Source organism: Orcinus orca, chromosome 7 (assembly GCF_937001465.1).
Source record: "Orcinus orca chromosome 7, mOrcOrc1.1, whole genome shotgun sequence".
Taxonomy (NCBI): Eukaryota; Metazoa; Chordata; class Mammalia; order Artiodactyla; family Delphinidae; genus Orcinus; species Orcinus orca.
Window position 1 is genome coordinate 109,648,687 of NC_064565.1, and position 21,986 is coordinate 109,670,672.

Sequence of the window (21,986 nt, forward strand, 5' to 3'; positions counted from 1 at the left end):
CCGAGGACGATACTTTGAGATCCACTGACTAATGGGCTTCTTGAGATTAGATCCTATCACCTGACAGTTAAAACTGCCTTAATGTTTGCAAATAAAGAGGGGAAAATCTTCGGAGGATTTCTCACATGGTTTTCCAGTAACTTCTTCCCCTCTAAATCTTACACTATCTTCTGAGACTTGTGCTCATAACTAAGAATGACTTTATTTTAGGTTAATGATAATAAGCAATGAAGTCCTCAAGTATTATTTTTTTTATAACTGAAAGATTAAAGTTGTTCTGCACCCACCCTATTTTTGTTGTAGCTTGAGTTTATAGTCTTACATGACAAATACATGAAAATCATTCAGGCCCATTTGTTCACATTTGAGATGTAGGAAGTGCTGATACTTTGCTTCTACCCAAGGCTTTAGACATTGGTTCTAACTGGACTTAAATCTAAGATCAGCGTGGTAGCTAACTTACCACACTGAGGCTTATATTTTCTTCCAGTCCTGCTGAGTAAAATATGACAAATGGCTCTGATAATGTCATCATTGAGAAAAATCCAAATAAGCAGAGAATGATTGGGGGAGAAACCCAGGAATGGCTTGGTGACGTTGGGCACCAATTCAAGGATGGTTAAACCACTGCAGAAAGAAGAGGAAAGCAGGTAAGAAGAGTGGTCATAAATCTAATTGACTTCTTTTCATGAAACTTGCATTCTCTTCCCCATGCTCCATTGTGACAGTGAGAATGTATCACAGGTCAAAACACAAAACTTGAGTCTTTTCTTTTGGATTTCTTGGTCTAAAGAGAAAACTAATGATTATTGGAAGACACTGTAGTAAGGGATTAAATTTCATCTCAGATGGAATGATGGGGTCGCTGATAGAAAAGTACTCTCAAGCTTTGCCTGAGTAAGTCACACCCTCCTTTTGTCGTTTATGGTAGAAAACAATCAGGAAATTTCTCCTGAGGCAGAAATCATGGACAGAAGATAAGATTGGTAGAATTTAGGTAGAAAAGAGAGTTTCCAACAGACATGATTGCTAAGCAAAAACATCTACTTTGTGCCCCACCCCCCCATCAAGAGGTTATTAACATGTAGCTGTTGATAAACTGGAAATTCATTTTACTGAGTATTTAGAAGTGGTGAATAAAATGGCCTTTGGGAAGTAAGGATTTATAAAGCAGTTAGACCCCTTGCTTTTTCTAAGTACAGTCGTCCCTTGGTATCCCTGGGGCATTGGTTCGGGGTGGGGGGCAGGGTGGGATGCGGATACAGGTGCTCAAGTCCCTTATATAATATGGCACAGTTCAGTCAACACTCGGTATGGATCTGAGGTTAGTTGAATTCAGGGATGTGGAACCCGCAGACGCCGAGGGCCGACTGTACCAAACTCAAAGTGAACATTGATTTTGATTTAGTGTAAGAAGCCTTCATTAATTTTAGCTGTCATCCATTGAGGTGAATTGATTTGTTTTTAATACCTGTTTTCAGAAGAAGAATTATCCCGCCATCTAGATAATATCATTTCATGGGTAAAATGAAAACACAACACTTAGAAGTATTTTTGGGAGTTGATATTTAGCCTGTGCCCTGTTCCTATTTTTTTTCCATTTATGTTGCTAATACTGAAAAGTGAGAACTTATGTTCTGGGTGATAAGCCTTAAGGTTGGCTGACAAAAAGGAAAGCCGTGGGCATCCTTTAAGAAAGGCAATACACAGCTCCAGGCGAAATCTCACTCACTTGGTCATTGACTGGGTTTTCCTCTCTGAAGCCTCCTGACTCTTTCCTGCTTCTCTCCCTCCTTTACTCTGTGTCTCATCTCGGTTACAGCCCTGGGCAAGACATTGTGGCACAGAAGTCAAAGACAGGGCTCTAGAGTCAATTAGGTCCAAATCCTTCTCTGCTACATACAGCCATGTGATCTTAGGAATTCCTGGACCTCTCTGCACAGATTTCTCACGTGTAAAATGAGGACGATAATAACTACCTTATATGGTGAGGATTACATGAATCAGTACTTGGTAGAAGAATGCCAGTTCATAAGCATGAGCTATACAGTCTGTAACATTGAGAGCTTTGAAAGGCACTGATGTGTGGACGTGCAGTTCTGCTCCGTGGCCTGGGAGATCCTCGGGAGCAGGGGTTCATCTTTGTCACCCAGAGTCTAGCACAGGATCTGACACACTGAAGGTCTCCTGGAAAGTTGTTGTAAGTACAGCCATTGGACCAAATGGAGTTTCTAACTGACCAGAAAAATTCGAAATAATGAGAACAAGACGTTTTCCAAGTGTTCAGTTATTTAAAGTTGTTCTCTGGAGTGGGAACTACACACCATTTGATTTTCAAAAATATGTAGTTACTCTTAGAGCAGTTTTGGAATAAGGAAAAGAGGATTTCCTGGTTGGAAGACATCGGCTTTGTGGTTGAGCAAATTCAAATCTCGAATCTGCCCTCTCGAGTCGTGTGACTCTGGACAAGTTTCTTAGTGAGTTGGGACCTCAGTTTTCTTCACCTGCACAGGGGTATTGTAATGTCCATCACATGAGTGTAGCTGAGGGGAGATTTCCTGGTATAATGCCTGTCATTGTTGCAGGTACATAACATGGACTAGATTCCTGCCTCTACCTGGAGAATCCACATCCAGCTTCTGTGGCAATGGATAGGGAAAATACTAGAGAGTGGTGGCATTTGGCACCATTGCGCTGGTTTCTGTTGGAGTAGGACATGCTTAATCTGCGGGTAGGTTCTAGAACCTGGGACAATTAGGTTTTAAGTGAGTGAGTTTAGCAATTGAGATGTTTTTTACACGGAGGAGTCCTGCTGGCAGTTAAGGGGAACAGCCAGGGGAGTTTTCTATTCATGAGAAAGTAATCCCTGAAAGAGCAACATACTAAATAATTGCACACTTTATAAAAATTCATAATTTCTCACTGTCAGACCCACTGAAGTTTTTGAAAGTGTTTTTGAGAGAGTAGTAATTCTTGTGATACTACTAATAAAATGCAGAGTAGAATCAGATAGTTTCTAATAGAGGTTGTATCGAGGAAATCTCAAATCCCCCTCCTGAATCTATGCCTCGATTGTTGGCAGGGATGAAATAGCGTCATTTCTGAGACCAGGGACTTTGGTTCCAAAGAAACCATGTCTCAGGTTTTTATGTTGAAAAAAGCTTCCGATTCTACCCCTAATGTCGGCAGCCAGTGGGTAAAAGCAGAATATTGGACTCAAAATGTGTGGATTGGTTTGACTAGATTGTGGAATCCATTACCACCACCATGAAAAGACTCCTATAATAAGTGATCGCATGGAGAAATAGTACAGCAAATCCTCTCGAATGTGAGATTTCCACTACAGTACTTCAGTAAGGACAGGCTCCAAGTTTGCCCCCTGCTGTTATCTTTATTTATTGCAAAAAGACGGTGTGTTTTTATTTTACCTATCGATGTTCTGCCTGCACAGCCCCTCTGAATTGAATGACTTTCCTATGGTCTCCGGAAACCTAATGGCTCCCTAGGAAGGACTTTGAAAACATGAGGAGTACAGTAGTCCTTGATCTGTTGTCTCTGCTAAGATTGAAGGGAGCAAAAAAACTCAACCTGAAAGATGAAACACACCTTTCTTAGAGCTCTTTTTCTAATTCCAAGGCATTATTTTTTCAATTTTAAAAATTAGGGGTGGAGTTGTAACTTTAAAAAAGGCCAGATACTGAATTTACAATCCCAGATAGTCTTAGTGGTACAATTTTTAATATTTCAAGCAGGTGATAAGTTTTAGTTAATTTTTAACCCATTGCTTCAAAGGTTACTGGTAATCAGTTAAAATGTTACCAAACAGATGCCTTGATATGCTCCTAATTATGTTAAAATGCAAAGTTGGGTGCACTGAAAGCGGGGGGCTTCTGTTTCAGGACACTGATCTATCCTAGCGTCATTTCAGCTCTGGAGTCTGGGAACCCGGAGGCCCTGGCTGTTTGTGTAGCTGGGTCACTCCATGAGTGGGTGGGAATTAAATAAATATCCCAGCTATTATGTGATGTGGGCCATCAGACCACATATATATATATATTTTTCTGTTGTACTTAATCATAGTTGGCTGAACTTACTCAAATCCCTTAGTCTTTCTGAGTCCCACTGATTAAAAGAAGATAAAAATTATCTACTTTAAAATGGTAAATAAAAAAGTAGATAAAAATTATCTACTTTATCATTTGTGAGGAGTCAATGAGCTCAATAGGAGAGGGCTCAGAGCAGTGCCTAACACAATAAATACCAGTGTCTTTCCCTTGCCTTTCTTTGAGAATCTGATCTAGTCTCCGTGACCCAGGAAATCACAAGGGCCAAAGAATTGCTGATAAAGTAAAAGCTCATGTCAGAGCCAGCTAATTTGGACTGTGGATCATTAGTACAAAGTGTATAATTAAGGTCAAGGTTATTTTAAGACAATAAGGAGAGATTGAAAAAGTAAAGTTACAGTTTAATAAGGTTGCAAGAAAAACTATTTCTTGAAGGAATTACCTTGTCTGAAAACCCCTTATAAATACCAACTTACATAAAAAAATCATAAGTCATATTTATCTGCCCTTTAATCAAATCTTTATGGTCTTTCACTACAAGAACACTTGGTCAGTTTAGTTAGGTTCTGCTCAAAATACATGTTGTCCACACACATATTTCTCCATTCAGATGTTTTACTAGTTCATTTAGATTCTTCTCCTTATAGTCTAAATTAATGAACATTTACTGTATGTACTTTTTAAAGAATTGAAAGGAAATGATCTCTATATTCCAGCTCATCATGACTCAGTGCTAAAAATATTTTTTACCCAGGTTACATATATCAGCATTCCATAACAACATTCTCCGTCTGGACCCTGCCTTGCCCTTTTTAACCAGTAGTGTTGGTTAATACACACTGACTATGTAGCCTCATCATTTTTTAATGGTGATTAGACAGATTTTCTCCTAGTTCACTTTCAATGCTCACTTAACTCATCTCACTATGTCCATGCTATGAGCTAGCTGTAGGGACTCATTTCAATTGCATGTTTCCTTCGTACCCAGGAAATCACAAGGATTGATGAATTGTTGATACCAATTTTGGTACTGGGAAGTAGGATGCTGCTGTGACAAACACCTAAAAATGTGGAAGTGGCTTTGGAACTGGGTAATGGGTAGAGGCTAGAAAAGTTCTGAGGTACTTGATAGAAGAAACTTAGAATACCTTAAAGAGATTGTTGGTAGAAATATGGACATTAAAGACATTTCTTGATGAGGGCTTGGAAGAAGAGAGGGGCTATAGAGAAAGGGTCTACTGTCTTAGAGAATACATATATCATCATGAACAGAATAGTTAGAAATATGGATGGTAAAGGTGCTTCTGTAGAGGTCATAGATGGAAAGGAGGACCGTGTTATTGGACGCTGGAGGAAAGGTGATCTTTGTTATAAAATGGCAGAGACCATGTTTGAATTCTGTTCTATTGTTGAAACTATAATAGAACTTGTAAGCAATGAACTTGGGTATTTTGCTAGGAGATTTCCAAGCAGTGTGGAAGGTATAGTTTGGCTTCTTGAATTTTTGATAATTTGGGCAAAATGTAAGATGTATTTCACATTAAAAAATTTTCACTAAATATACTCTATCCTGGATTTCCATGTATACATGCTTTCATTATTGTTAAATATAAATAGAACAAATGAGTCTTTATTTATATGTGGAGTAAAATTTCCCAGTTTGTTTTTACAGCTATGGATAAATATCTTTAGCTAAGTAATGAACATCATTTACACCCCATATGGTGGTTGTTTGAAAAGTATTCTCATAAAAGACTGAAATGTTAGTTTTTAAAATTTAATGTTATATGAATTGCAGAAATGATACTGCCTCGCCCTTTTAGGTGACCTGCCTTTTTAAGCAAACCATAATTTTCATATAAAAAAATTATAAATTTACTTATAGCTTAGTCATTACCCCACTTGTAAAGTTATCTTATACTGATTTTCTGCTTGTGAGACTAATGTGTATAACCATTGCTCTGCTTTTTACTGGCTCTGTTGTCTTTGTCAGATAATCAAGTCTTGGAAACAAATGTGCCATGGTGGCAATGAAGGTGCCTCTTGTATGGGAGGCTGGTGCTCCCAGAGCATTTAGTGAATTCGTGCTTTCAGCCGACGGAGCCCTCATCCATCCTAAGTATTCAGGCAGCCTCTGGGGGAAGGAAGAAGGAAGAAAGACTTTTTTTCTTGTCGTTGTAGTGAAATTGCTTTAATCCATTCATGAACCTTTATCTGGTTTCCCTGGTCATGAACAGAACATAAATTCACGATGGCTGGCCAGAAAAAAAAACTTATGCTGGAAATACCATCCTTTATTCGTCTTATCATAGGTCAGCTTTATAGGGTTTTCACCACTACTTCACAATGCAATCCCTGTTTTTTACAATGGGTGTTATCACCACAGAAATTTTCTTTCAAAGTAAAGTCGATCAGATACATTCTAGAATGTTCTTTTGTCATTCATGGCAGTGCTACAAAAAAATTGGGTCCAGTGATTTGTTGGAATAGATGCAACACCTCTGGCATAAAGTGAACACTGCTGAACAAATGCTAAGTATGGAAACTCTTCTGTTTATGAGCTTTTGGGTTTTCAACAGGCTGCTCCCAAGTTCATTTTTTCTTAATTAAAGGCAACATGGTATAAAAAATTGCTCTCCACCTGCGAGTGATAGGCTGAGTTGTGATTTTGCTCCTCATGTGGGAGGCGTGTTTAAATACTGATTTTTGGGTCCCTCCCCCATTAACTGACACAGTGGGTCTTGGGGAGGGAGATGTGGGTTCATACTGAATATTTTCATTTCTAACAAGTTCCCAGGTGATGCTGATGTTGCTGCTTGGGGACCTCACTTTGAGAGTCACTGCTTAGCAGACAGTCATCTTGGTCAACTCTTAGGTCGAAAGTTTGAAAGAAGAGATTTCTGTACTAATTTCAGCTTTACTTTCTTTGAAGATTAGACACTAGAGGGCAGTGTGACCACAGCACACACACTAAATCGAGCCTAGTGATTTCCAACTAGTCTAAACTACTGCTTCAGCCCAGGCATCTTTGATTTTAACTGTTTTGTTTATTGATGTTTCACATTGGAATATATATGTAAGAAAGGTTCTGCTGCTAAAAATAACTTTAAAAGCTGCACTCTCTCCAGTCCCTTCTTTGTAAAGTCATAGATCCTGTTATCTGGAGAGCTGGGGCTCTGGGGGGAGTGTGTGTGATTTTATGTCCCATTATTCAGACAATTTTATTTTTTTAATTTTTAAAGAATTTTTTAAAAATTAATTTTTATTGGAGTAGAGTTGACTTACAATGTTGTGTTTCTTCTGTACGACAAAGTGAATCAGTTATACATATACATATATCCACTCTTTTTTGTTTTCTATTCCCATACAGATTATTGAGTAGAGTTCCCTGTGCTATACAGCAGGCAGGCCCTTATTAGTTATCTATCTTATATATAGTAGTGTATATATGTCAATCCCAATCTCCCAGTTTATCCCTCCCTGGCACCTTTCCTCCTTGGTAACCGTAAGTTTGTTTTCTACATCTGTGACTCTATTTCTGTTTTGTAAATAAGTTCATTTGTACCATTCTTTTAGATTCCACATATAAGTGATATCATATGATATCTAATTCAGACAACTTTAGAATTGAAAGATGGGTTAGCTCTTTGAGGCTAGCATTTCTTAAGTGCTTTCAATGAACCCAAGTTCAATAACAATGGAAATAGGGTTTTGAGACCAAGTAAGTTCGGAAACATTGGATTAAATAAAGTTATACAGGTTCCTTTACTGGAATGTTCCTCAGAGCCTTTATTTGTCAACTGGAAACCACTGCGAGGGGGTTGTAGAATGCAGGGTGACTGTGGGTATTTTGGACAGGAATCAATGATCTGGTCCTAATCCTTCATCTTTTCCAGAAGGAACAGAGACCAGTAGATAAAATGACTGCTGGGCAGGGACTTTCCACAGGATCAAACACCTACAGGACTGTGTGCAGTGACAGTGCCCAGCCCAGTCACATGCAACTCCCTGTGGGCCCTTGGGTCTTCATTTCCACTTGTTGGAATATCTTTCCTCCAGGTACCTGCAGGCCATGCCCCATCCCTTGGTACAGACTGTGTTCAAATGCCCCTTATCAGAGACAACTTCTCAGACCACCCTGTTCAATATGGCCCTTCTGATGTCATCCTCTGTTTTCTTGCCTTGCTTTGTCACCACCTGTTATATATGAATATGCTTAATCGTTTTTATCTGTTTATTCCTTCTAAAATAGAAGTGCTATAACGGAAGGGATTTTTTAAATTGAAGTATAGTTGATTTATAATATGTGTTAATTTCAGGTGTACAGCTAATGACTCAGTTTATATACGTATATGTATAATCTTTTTCAGATTCTTTCCCATTATAGGTTATTATAAGATGTTGAATATAGTTCCCTGTGCTTTACAGTAAATCCTTGTTGTTTAACAGAAGGGACTTTATCCATCTTGGTGTCTGCTATATTCCTAAGTAGATGCTTATTAACCTTTTTTGGATAAATTAACTCATGCTATCTAAGTATATAAGATTGATTATTGTATCAGTCAGGGTTCTCCAGAGAAACAGAACCAATAGGAGTTCAATATTATGTGTTAAAATGGTAAAAACTGGAGTGCTTTATGAAATAGTTCTAACAGGATCCAGATAATCTGAACACTCTTTAAATTTATAAGAAAATTTCCACTTGCATTTCTGGGGTTAAAAGTCCAATAATATCTAACACTTTTTAGTTTAATGGTATTTTATTTTTATACCCTCTGGTTATGTTAGAGAATATTCTTACAGGCTTCAGGAAGTTTGAATTTAAATATTTTTAAGATAATGGGTATTTACATTTATGTAAAGGCATTTCTGAGAAGGAAGTCTACACCGGGTTTGACTGGGATTAAAAATAATGTTATAACCAGTGTTATTTCAATGAAAATAAAATAAAAATAAAAGTAACAGGATGGGGCTTCCCTGGTGGCGCAGTGGCTCAGAGTCCGCCTGCCGATGCAGGGGACACGGGTTCGTGCCCCGGTCCAGGAAGATCCCACATGCCGCGGTGCGGCTGTGCTCGTGAGCCATGGCCACTGAGCCTGCGCGTCCGGAGCCTGTGCTCCGCAACGGGAGAAGCCACAACAGTGAGAGGCCCGCGTACAGCAAAAAAAAAAAAAAAAAAAATATATATATATATGGCAGGATGAACATAAGGAAAGTATACAGTTGGAAATAATTAAAAGCAGAAGTTAACAAACAGAAAATAAAGAGATGACAAAGGATTAAGAACTCATTGTGACTTAATGGGTGGCCTTAAAAGACAATGTGTTCAAGAAAATCTGCACCAAATTTTTCAATAAGCGTACAGCTTTCTTAAAGGAAAAGATAACTGCCTTGGAGAACACTGGTCATTTAAAAACCTTCCCCTCTCGGAACGTCACAGGAGTGCCTCGAATGGGCAGACTGACCTGCAGCCCTACAGGGAAGTGAACCCAGGCAAATGTCTTTCCAGGCTTCTCCGATGCAGGAGGGAGGGGCCCCCGGAAGGTGGTGGTGGTAGTGATGATGCCGAGTTGCCAACAAACAAGGAAGCACAGGATCTTTCCAAGTTGTTTTTGAGGTGAACTGCCTTACAGGGATAAGCTCTACCTTGCCCGCCATGCTGAGTCTCAGAGGGCTTTATCTTTTCTCCTTGAATCACAAGACCCCTCCCACACTTCTCCTGCTGACCATGAGGTAATAGAGTAATAGAATTGAGGAGTGAAGGGGTGTGTGTGTGTGTGGTCTCCGAAATAAAAGAAAGCTTGAAAATAGATGTGGTGTGTCAAAGAACTCACCTGTTAAATACCCAGCTTCTGGTATTAGCTGGAGCAATCCTGTCTACATGAGAGATGAAATTACCTTTATAAATGCATTTACACTAACTTGCTAGTGACAGTCGATTAGTCCTCTGGTAATTTTGCTTTGAAAGGAGGTTAGAGATACTGTTCACTGTGAAAAATGATACTCACCTGAAAAAAGAATGAGGGTGGTTCCAGCTCTCAGCAGAAGAGCTTTGGGAGGGATGGACCTTCCAGGTCAGCCTGTATTGTTCACCACCCACTCTACCCTTTTACAAGCTGGGTCCACATGAAGATGCCTTATTTGGGGACCTATCAGATGAACTGACCTCTTCTTTGAGGTAAAATAAATACTGATCCAATTTATATCAACAAAGCTCTTACTTAGATTAGGTGGCAATGACAGTCAGAAACAGGATTATGTCACTAGAGAACAATGACAATGAAAAAAACTTGCCAATGATTAAGTGGAGGTGACTGCTTTCCATCTACCTCTACTTCACAGAAAGTAGGGAGTTGCTCTTCTATGCAGGATGCTTCTGGGGTTTTCCAGGTCTTTCTTGTGTAAGTAACTGATGAGTCATTGATGAGCCTTACTGGGATCATCTCTTTTCTGTGCTTCTGGAAGCCCAGTCTCTTCTTTTATCCATTATATTTCTATCTATTCTGATCATGAGTTGTTCGCCCAAGTCCAAGGTTGAACTTTGAGCTGAACTTCTTGTCTTTTCTTCTCCATGTCTCTCATGGACCTACGACTATTTCTGCTGTCCTGGAGATGCTGAAATTCTGTCTTTTCTCATCTTTTTGTCAATTCTAGCATTCTTGCCCTCTGAATTTGGCTTGAGAAAATCAGAAAGAAACCTAATAGAAAAAACGTAATCTCCCACTTTGATGGGGATGGGAGAGGACCAGAGCCTCCTTGAAGAGAGGAGAGGATGAATAGGAAAAGGTGCCAGGATCAGGCAGAAATAGAGGAAGATGATCTTGAGGAAGAAGGGAGATGGAAGTTATTTTGCCCAATTGATAAGGAGACCAATAATGTTGCCAGGGTTGTTCAGGTTCTTGAATTCAAATACCAGCTTCACCTTTTTCTAGCTGTGCTTTTGGGCTTTTAACATGTGGTAACTGATGTTCTCCTTGCTACTCATTGCTGCTCCAGTTATTCCCAACCTCCTTAAGAAAATATCAACCAGCTCATTTTCTGGTAACTCATTTAACTTGACCACTTTCTCCTAGTTGCTGGTATCTGTGGACCTCCTGACCACTTTTCCTTAGTCATCAACCTCTTTGGCATCAACTCTTCATCCCAAGTCCTGCTATTATCTTGCAGTTCTTCAACAGCCACATGAAAATGTATCTTGTCTTTCCAGTTCCCTGAACTTCTTATTTCCAAAGACCTCTTTCTTCATTCTACTTTAGCTGTCCATTCTCATGGCCACACCCTATTCCCCGTGAATTAGAGAATTCGGTCATCTGGCTCTGACTACACTCATCTCTTCTGGCTTATTACTCGATGAACTAGTTCCATTGCACCATTCTTCATCAAGATACCTCTATTCTCCTTCCAATCTCCCAGGCTTCTCCTTTCTTTCTTTTCCTTATTATTTCTATAATAATCATACCAATGCCCTAAATTCCCTTGCCTGTAAATGTTTTGATCACACCTGTGTGGAAAACCCCCAATTCTGGGGTTTTTACAGAGCCCATTTCTTAGTTGGTGATTTTACATTCGTTATTGTGTCTATTGGATTAATAGCTGAGTTCTCCCTTAGGCTGTAAGCTCCATGACGTCAGGGATTAAGTGTGTTATTTTATTTGCAAGTTTATTCGCAGTGCCTAGGAAATGGTCTAGTAGAGTATGGGCTTAATAAATATTTTTTAAATGAATGGAAAATCTACTGAGCCCCAATTGCCTCATTTTTTAAAGTAGGGATCATAATATAGGCTTCAGAGTAAGGCTGGTGAAGATTAACTGAGATCTGTGCATGTAAGGAACCCAACACAGTATCTGGCATAAATTTACTGCTCAATATAGTTTTCATTCAATCTTTTTCCTTCTTCCCCCTTTTTCTTCCTCCCATTTTATAACTAGCAACTGTTTACCTGCCTGCATGAGTGTGTGGGTGTTCTGTGGTCCAGACCCTGGTCTTGGTGGATGAAAACAATGAGTAGTGGCCTAGGGAGGGGTGGAGGGCTCATTGTTGACCTCTGGGGAGGTTCAGAGGCTCCCTCAGCCTATATTTCTCCAGACCCTTGACCACATCCACTGTGCCTAGAGCAGGTGTTTCTGCCAGAGGGAAGTGACAGGAAGACCGTTTGCTCAGAACAGCCAACAGACCTTTGATCTTGGGAGGATGGGCAGAGAGGCCAGAGTCCAGGACTGCAGAGAAGAGCTGAGGTTTTCGGCAGTCATCAGAGGATTCCTTGGTAAGAAACAATTTTATTGGTTTGACCTTCAACCCCAGCTCTGAGTTCTGCTGGGAGGCTTCTGAGCCTGAATCCTGCCTCTCAAACGCTCAGATGTGGGCACTCCTCCAATTCTACCTTTATTCCAATGTTTGGGTGACTGTCCCAGTTGATTCATTTATGTGCCGGCCTTATCCTTTGATTCTCTCACACATGGGCCATTTACCAGGACTGTAATGAATAGCTTTTAGCATTGTATTCACTTCGGGAACTTGGTAAAAATATAAAGGTCCTGGTCTTATCTCTATAGCTTCTGATTGAATAGATAAAGTTTGAAGTCCAAGAATCTGCACATTTACAAAGCAGTAGTTTTACTGATGGAGTGGTCACAGTTTGTAGCAGCAGACCAAGGGACACTGCATTTCATCCTCTCCATTGGCCCAGGTCTCCCAAAGACAACCCCCTGAGGTATGTACGAGGATGGCCATTCACAAAGGTAGGAGGCGAGTTTATTACAACTATTGTACTTTGCATTTTCCCCATATCTCATGGAGATCCTGGAGTGCCCTTCCAAGAGGAGGTACTGGAATCTCCTATGTGCAATTTTCAGCTTCTACTCTGTGATTCTTCTGTTTCTGATGTGCTCCACCCCTAAGCTGAGGACCACTCTGGCGCCCCTGCCCAGATCGCTTTCCCAGAAAGGGATCACCTGAGTGTCAGGTCTGCATGCTGTCCTGGTTTAGTGCTGCACACAGTGGTATGGCAGGGCTACACTGGCTAAAGGAGACATGCACATAAATATCTGACACTCTTCAGCCCACAAAAGACTTCTACCACCTACACACCTCCTGGAAGTCCCTCAAGTAAAATACGACTTGTCTTCTTCTAAAACCTCTTTAATTTTAATAACCGCCTATACATATGGCTTCTAGCAACCTAATTCAGTCTGCTTGTCCCTGTCCGTCCACATTTCTTGAGATTCTGAGCGTTCAGCTTGTCTTCCAAGTATGCAATTCTCCATCAAAACCAAATCAATTCTGGGAATTCCCTGGTGGTCCAGTGGTTAGGACTTGGTGCTTTCGCTGCTGTGGGCCTGGGTTCAATCCCTAGTTGAGGAACTAAGATCCTGCAAGCCGTGAGATGTGGCAAAAAAAAACAAAACCCAAAACCCAAAAAAACCCCCAAATCAATTCTTCCTAACGAATACTATCAACAATCTCATAAAAGTAACACTGCTGGTAATTGCCGTTTTTTTTTTTTTACTTAATTCCTACTTGGACAGCTATTTATACCACTTGCTTTCCATGCCTTGTCTCTAATCCTTTGAAAAATTTGCAAAGTAGCTATTATCTCCATTCGGTGGATGAGAAAACAGAAATTCAGAGACAGATAATGTGGCTTGCCCAGGGTCATAGAATTTTAGAATCCAGTTCTGTAAGTATGTAAAGCCTGAACTCTTTTTTTTTTCCTACTGGGTTAGGACATGATGATCTCAGTTTCTTTCTCTTATTCCTTTCAGGCTGATACACAAGCTTGTTTACTTCCTCTGTCCTTGCTGTCTACTCCTAGAGATTGAACCTGGGATGAGTTCCCAATTTAAGATTGTCATCTAAAATGATGAGTATCATAAATGTTCATGTATCACCCCAACTGACAAGACGTGGAGCATGCGTTCTTGAGATTATTTCAGTGGACACTTATAGAAGAGCTTTGACTAGTTTAAGCACCCCATCCCCCAAAGCTGTTCTTTATACCAAAGTGATACTTGACTATACTGCTGGTGACATCTACCAGTTGTCAGGCTTTTAGTGATAAGACACTTAATTACCATCTGGAAAGGTTCCTAAATTGAAAGTTCAGATGAAAGGGAAGGAGCATTTACACTGAGAGCTGCCTGTGTCTGTGAGGCCTGGGGATGCAGGAAGGGGGAAGACCCCTTTTCTTCCCTTCCCCCAGGACCCCTGTTCCAGTCTGCTGCTGGTGCTACTAACAGAGTTTTGGAGGTTGCTTCGAAAATGTTTTGCCTTTATTATTGCACCTAATGGTATATAATTTTGAGTATATGTTGCAGACCCTCTCCAACCTATGGCAAATTACAAGATCAATGACATTTAAATCATTATTTGACTCATGTAAAGACTTTCTCCCTAACAAACCCAATGAGGAGTAGAAATAAGAATTCATACAAATTGCTATTTTGCTATTGCCCTCTCTGTTCTGATGTAACAGTTTTTCTTCCCTCTGGAATGAATAATTTTTCCGTACTATATTTTATCGTATTAAGATCAAGCAAGAGTGGTTTGATATTTGGTGAAACCAATGTCTGAAGCAAAAACTAGAAAGATGTTTTTCATCAGCTGCCTCTTCCAGCAGATTAAGTCAAGCTTGTCTGGGCTTACCTTTGTGGTCTTGGAAAAGAAGGCTTTCCACAAAGGGAGAGTGTTAGCCAAAAAAACCCCAAAAAACAGAATTAACAAGGTGAATGTGGAGTTCTGTACTCTGCTCCATTGGAACACAAAGGCCAGCCGCAATCAGTCATGATCTCAAAGTTCCCATCTATAGGGCAGATGGGATAATACTTGCCACAAATCTTTATTGAGCAATACGTCAGAGTTCCATTACTACAGGTTAATGAAATGTCTGCAGTTGCATTGGAGAGAATTGATTTTTCCTTGTATTAAAAATAAATTACTACTATTATATCAACAACTTCTTGAAGAAGTTAAGTTTTCGGATTTTCTCAGCACGTAATTTTGTTAGTGACCAGAAGAACAGTCCCATTCTTACTGTTTCACTAGCTTCATATGTTAATCTTATGCCATAGGGCTTTTCTAAAGTCACAGTTTTCTTCCTGGAACATTTAATTGGGTTGAACTTCTAGAAGTCTGCACACTTGTCTTTTTCCTCTATGATATTTTATTAATTCCTATCTCCAAAGTTGGTTGTGTTTTTTCCTCTACCATTTTCTTTGATAAAGTCTTCCTTCCAGGATCGCAAAAGCATTTTGGTCTTTTAGGATTAAAATTTAGACATCTACCTCCTTTTACTGCAATTATTAGTGTGCTGCCTCATTTTTCCTGTTATAACACTTGCAACCTGTTCTTTTTGCCGGCCTACCCCTGCTGTGGGCTCTCCTGTCGCGGAGCAACAGGCTCGGGATGCGCAGGCTCAGCGGCCATGGCTCACGGGCCTAGCCGTTCCGCGGCATGTGGGATCTTCCCGGACCGGGGCACAAACCTGTGTCCCCTGCATCGGTAGGCGGACTCCCAACCACTGTGCCACCAGCGAAGCCCACAACCTGTTTTTGAATCACCTCCTTTAAGATATTTGCATTGGCTCCAGGCCAGCATTCCTCTGTCTGAACATGGGTATAGCTCATGGCTATACAGGGCTAGATGTTTGCCTGTCAGCACTATGGATTTTATATAATGGCCCTGAAGCCCACAAACATTCTTAGCTTTGGTCAGCTGTCTTTATACAGTCATCCCTTGGTATCTGTAGGGAATTGATTCCAGGACCCCCTTGGATACCAAAATCCACAGATGCTCAAGTCCCTATATAAAATGGCATAACTTTTGCATAGAACCTACAAACATCCTCCTGTATGCTTTAAATCATCTCTAGAGTACTTATATATCTAATACAATGTAAATGCTATATAAACAGTGACCAAGGAGTGGCAAATTCAGGTTTTGCTTTTTGGAACTTTTTGGAATTTTCTTTTTTGGCCTCACCACATGGCATGTGGGATCTTTTTTTTTTTTCTTTTTGGAATTTTTTTCGAATATTTTAGCTCTGAGGTTGGTTGAATCTGCAGATGTGAAACCCTCAGATATGAAGGATCGACTGTAATCATTTTGAAAGATCTGAAGGAGAAATGACATTCATGAAGAAAACAAAAAGGAACAACAGTGTTGCCAAGATTCCAATTTGTGCAAAGTAGAAGGGAACAGGATGTGGGATGTACATTCCGCCAAATACACTTAAGAATTTGCTTTGGGGAATTTTAGCCTCCCCTTGCCCTTCAAGATTCATCCCTTATCTTTCTGGGTCATCCTGGGAGAGAGACTCAAACGAGTACCTCTAATAATAGTGTCTGTGGAGTGGACACAGCCAAATGCCCCAATATTTTTTCACTCCTCCCCTCCTTTTTAATTCCAAAGGTCTAGAGGAGCTAAGCTGGGGATAAGAAATTTGTAAATGATTGATTTTCATTGCCCCAAATGCCCACCTTATTTTGGCAACAATGTTTTACACCCTTCTTCATAACCCACTATTTCCTTATACTGTCCCCAGAATAAACTCTGAAAATAAAGTTATAGATTGGGGGCTGGGGGTAGAGACTACAAAAATTGAATACCTAAAAATGGAAATTTAAGGATTTAGTTGAATTTCATATACATTCAAATAAAATAAATTTCTAATTTACTCCTAGTGTTAAAGCAAGGAAAATCCCCCATCCATTTAGATAAGGCCATCATATGATGTCCTAATCTAGGCCAAGATCTAATCTGGTCCAGTTGAAGCAGAAGAGAATGCTAAGGGAAGAGAAGAGACCTGTTTGATTTCTATTTCTCTGCTGAAAATAGGAAAATGGAAGGTGTTTCTGATTAATGCAGGACCTAGAACAATGACTGGTTCATATCAAGCACTCCATTTATTACTAGTACAAAAAAGGTCTTACTTTCGATGGGTTCTTCTCCAGAGCAATTCAGTATTTTCAACCTCAAGCAGACCGTCTCCTTTCAAGACCTCTAATTTTCCCATTAGTGCAGTGACAAGTTTCCAAAACCCAAACTACTGCTCTCCTACGTAATTACTCAGCACAGTGAGATATCTGAAACTTTGACTGTCCTAGAAAAATGTCTCTGAGTCAAAACTTGGGTAGCTCGAGAAAACGTGTATGCCTGAACATCTCATATTTAGAGAAATAATCATTAACAGTAATATTAGCCAAGACTTACCCAGGGCTTACTGTGTCCTGGGCCCTCTTGGGTACGTGACATGTATGTCTTAACCCATTTAATCCTCACAGCAATCTTATGATGTAAGATCATTCTTGTCCCCATTTTGTAGATGAGAAAACTGAGTTACAAAAATGTTAAGTATCTTTCCCCAAGTCATTCAGTGCACAGGGATGGGAAGCTGGGCAGGTTGACTGCACAAATAAAACAAATCCCCCTGAAGCCCCATCAGAATACCATATCAAATCACCCGATCCCCTCTTCTGTCGTCAAGGAAGACAGGAGGTTGGCAAATGGATGGAGTTACTTTTTCTCAATTCTGCCTGTTTTGATTCCTTTCTGGATAAGTTCTTATTTCTGCTTCCCCTGCTCCCAGTATCTGTGATCGCCCAGCTTCTGAGACCCCCATAGCCACCCCCCCTTCACTGCTAAACTGTAAGGGCATAGTCTGGGCACCGATGCACACACCCGGCTGAAGTCAACTTCTTTTGTAAAGTCACACAAAAACTTGATTCTTGGGTCCAGTTCTTTCTGGAAATATGGGTAGCTGGGGAAAAAACCATAAACCAAGATTTCCCCCAGACTGATGTGATCAAAGAAACCTAATTCAGAATTTCTTTGGAATTTTGTGTTCAGCGGCCTAAAGTCTCCTAGAACCTCAGATTTAGAAAAGATTTCCAGGGTAGCTTCCCGCCCAGAGTCACTGCCACCAGAATACTCCCCCCACCTCCCCGTCCCCCCGTGATGTTTTTCCAGCCTCTGCAAAGCAAAGGGACATGGAATGGTGGGGTTAGAATGTTGTTGCTTTTATCTGGCTTTTTTACTTTTCAGTTGAATATGAGGTATTTTGACATATAGGGAAGAATTTGTGTATCGTGGAGAACTAGACATTATCTAGACTCTAGAGCAGGGGTCCCCAACCCCCCGGGCCGCAGACTGGTACTGGTCCATGGCCTGTTAGGAACCAGGCTGCACAGCAGGAGGTGAGCGGCGGACGAGCGAGAGAGGGAAGCTTCATCTGCCGCTCCCCATCGCTCCCCATTGCTCATATTACCGCCCAAACCATCCTCCCACCTCCATGCTCCGTGGAAAAATTGTCTTCCACAAAACCGGTCCCTGGTGCCAGAAAGGTTGGGAACTGCTGCTCTAGAGCACATGCCTTCCAGTTACCTGATTCTAGCCTTTCACTGCCACGTGGGCTATTTCACAGAGCTGTATATTGTAGATAACTAAAAGCAACAGGAAATAATTCTCATCTGTGAACGTGCAAATGAATTCTGTCCAGTAGAGGGACCATCCTTCTTCCTTGTGGTAAAAACACTTGAAAGGGAGTTTCTTTTGGATACAATTCTTGGTTGACTTTTATCTTCTACTGTCTCCTGACTTTCATTGTGTTGAGATATCTGCCTTTGATTTAGTAATCATTTCTTTGTAGGTAATTTTCCCTTTTTTCTTTTTTTAACTGGCTATGTTTAGATTTTATTTTTGTGTGTTCTTCAGTTTCACTATGTGAAAGTGTGGATTTCTTTGATTTTCTCCAACTTGGTATTTGTTGAGATACTTGAATTTGAGGATTGGTATCTTACATCACTTTGGAAAATGACCAGCCGCTACCTTTGAATATTAAGTCTTCTCCAACTTCAGTTAGATATTTATTAAACTAATGTTTCTCAACAAAAGTACTATTGTAAATTTGGACAGGAGATTCTTTATTGTGTGAGACTGTTCCTTGCATTATAGGACATTTTACATTCTTGGTTCCCAGACACTAAATGTTATTATTGTGATGAAAGTGCCTCAGACATACCCAAATACCCCTAAAACTAAGTATCTCTGCTTGGGGACCACTGTGATAAATCTTCACTCTTTCATCTAAGTCTTTTCACCTTCATAGTTTTAATCTTTATGCCTCTCTGTGCTGAATTATAAGTAATTTATTAAGCTGTGTTTTCTGTCTCTGGTTTTCTCTTCAGCTGTGTCTAATGATCTGTTTAACCTTTCTGTTGGGTTTTAAAAGTCAGTTATTTTTCATTTCTAGACATTCTAGAAATTTGCTTCTTTTGTAAATGTATTTAGTAATCTTTGATAACCTTGTGTTCCTTTGTCTTATTTATATTGGCTTCTTTTATTTCTTTATACATATATTAACCTTTTTATATTTCTATATGTCATTGAACCCAAGATATCATTGATTATAAGAAATTCCACTCATTCATTTATCACTAAGAAATATAAAAGACTCTGTGTGACAGACAAGTAACCTTACAGTACCTCTCTGTAAATAAATATATTTTCTTCTTCATTCAATATCTTGAGGGCATGGACAGACTCTTACCCATTTTTGGAAACTGATCAAACATCTAGCACTTTTTCTTCAGATTCCCCTGTAATCTGAATTAAGGCTTACATTTTTTTAAGGCTTACATTTTAAGACTGTAGTGGGAGAAACCAGAGAGATTATGACTCTCATAGAATTCAAAATTCAAAGGGAAACTTGGTTCAGATACAAAATAAGATTTCAATTGCACAAGTTATTTCTATAATTTCTTTAATTCTATTTTGTCCATCCATGATCATCTTTGTGTTTGCAAGTCAACGCATCAGATATGGATGACAGGATGAATGACATTGCCATATTATTGTCAGAAGGATATGTACTTTCAATTGTGTGTCTAGAGGTGGTACTTTCAATTGTGTGTCTAGAGGTGGTAATGATTTGCTCTGAGTAATACACATTTCCTCGCCTAAGTCAACCTACCAACCCATGGTGTACATTTATAGGACGATAGGGAGATTTAGCTATAGTCTGTGGTTATGATGATGGAATAAAGATAAGTGGCCTACATATGAGTAAAACCTGTTCTCTGGCCTCAGTCAAGACCCAGTGGTCCTTTCTTGATGACACAGCCCCAAGTGGGCTCTCTCTGGTGCTGCTGAAAGCCTGGAAGATGGGCTGTATCTCCCATTTGATCATAATCCTGGATGTCTGCCCTCAAGTCCTTACTTCCAGGATCATTTTACTCCTGCCCAACCTCAGAACCCCTGGCAACCTCAGCAGCTGGCACAACTAGCTCTCCTCCTCGTACTTCCTCAGTGCCAGGGGACACTTAGCATTACTCTCTCAAGGTGAACAGGGTAATCCAAGGAGAAGGTAAGATACACATCCACTCATTCCTTCTACCGCCATTTTTCTTTCTTTTCTTCTCCCTGCAGCGTCCCTGTGGTCTGCTGCCACCATCGCCACACCTGTAGCTGCAACTCGTATGGTTGCGGGTTTGGGAAGGGCTGTTGCCAGCAGAAGAGCTGCTGCCGGAAGCAATGCTGCTTCTAAGTGGCCTGGCCCGGCCCTGGGGTAAGAGATGCTGGAAGCTGTTCTCTGCAGTTAAGGAGACTTCCCTTCCTCTTCCCCCTTGCTGTCACCTGGATCTCCTGGGACTTACTCTTTTGGACAATATCTCTGGTTTTTGAACTCTGTGCTCCTCTCAAAATGATGGTCTTAAACCTTTTTATTTGAAAAACATTCCAAACAAACAAGAAATGGTTTGAAAAAAATTCCAAACAAACAAGAAATGGCCATTACAGAGCTGTAAACCCAGCCAAAGGGATCACCGTTCTGAGTGTTCTATCTGATGGGTGTTTTGCAGCCTTCCAACTTGGTACTTCTACCTCTCTGTGTGCACACTATGTCTATTACTCTTACCTGCTCTAGTCCTATTACTATTGTTTCCAGTCATCACATAGCTCCTGCCTAAATTTCCTAATAAAACATGAAAACCGACCCTCAGGAATTCTGCTTTTATTCTGCTATGGCAGCAACAGCTTTCCATCTTCTTGAAAAATTTGAATGACCCACATGCAGAGACAGCAAGGCACGCACAGGGCTTCTGGGGTCCAGGCCTCCCAGCCACACGCCGTTTTCCCATCTCATGAGATGGATGATTCCGTAAGATAATTCAACTCCTGCTACCTTGTGTACCTCTTCCCTAAAGGCCCTGTGACCCTGCTTATCTGTCAAAAGTGCATCACATTCCTCCAGTGACAACTTTCTCAACCAGATCTACAGATTTCACCTATGTCAAGGCCTAAATATAGGCAAAGGGCAAGTCCAAACAAGCTAGAACTATCACCTTATTTATTTCTTCTCAGAAATGGCTATTGTCTTGCCATTTCTATCCCCTTATTTCTGTTATTTGTCTATGAGTTCTGTTTCTGTTGTTGTTTCTGAGTCATTCTATGTACAAAACAAAACATTTAAAATATTTCTCCATAAGGTGTTCTTACCAGTCACAAAACCCTACACCTTACAAAGCAAACCTGTGTTTTAATTCAAAGGAGTAATAATCTTTCTCTTTAATGAGATACCAAATAAAAATTTTTATTTAAAAAATATTTGATGTTTTTCTTCTGTGTTTGTTCCTTTTAATTATAAATGCACATTTATTTTTCCATGCATATTGCCAAAAATGTAAAAACATCAGAATGGTTACATATAAAAAACTAAAAAATTCTAGCTCCTTATTCTCCAATGTTAATTTATTTCCCAAGACTTTAAACGTGTTTTTGAAAATTAATATTTTAATTTTGGGGTGGGTAATTTATATGGTGTGAACATCAAAAACCATGATGAGATGACATCTCCCTCCATTTTCCATTACCCCACAGCAGGGAATTATTATTATTAGGTGTTTGGTTTTTTCTTTTGGTACTTCCAGAAA

The 21,986-nt window shown here is 40.0% G+C and overlaps 1 long non-coding RNA gene across 2 annotated transcripts; it reads left to right on the forward strand.

Annotated features, from left to right (window-relative positions):
* The first annotated feature begins 6,124 nt into the window (after positions 1–6,124).
* LOC117200913 (uncharacterized) lies at positions 6,125–21,631 on the forward strand. 2 transcript variants are annotated; one of them, XR_004482716.2, is made up of 4 exons: positions 6,125–9,797; positions 12,183–12,328; positions 12,618–12,775; positions 20,485–21,631. It is a non-coding gene; the product is annotated as an uncharacterized LOC117200913 (long non-coding RNA). The 2 variants fall into 2 exon arrangements; XR_004482715.2 differs by lacking the exon at positions 20,485–21,631 and having other exon boundaries at positions 12,618–12,866.
* The last annotated feature ends 355 nt before the right edge of the window (positions 21,632–21,986 follow it).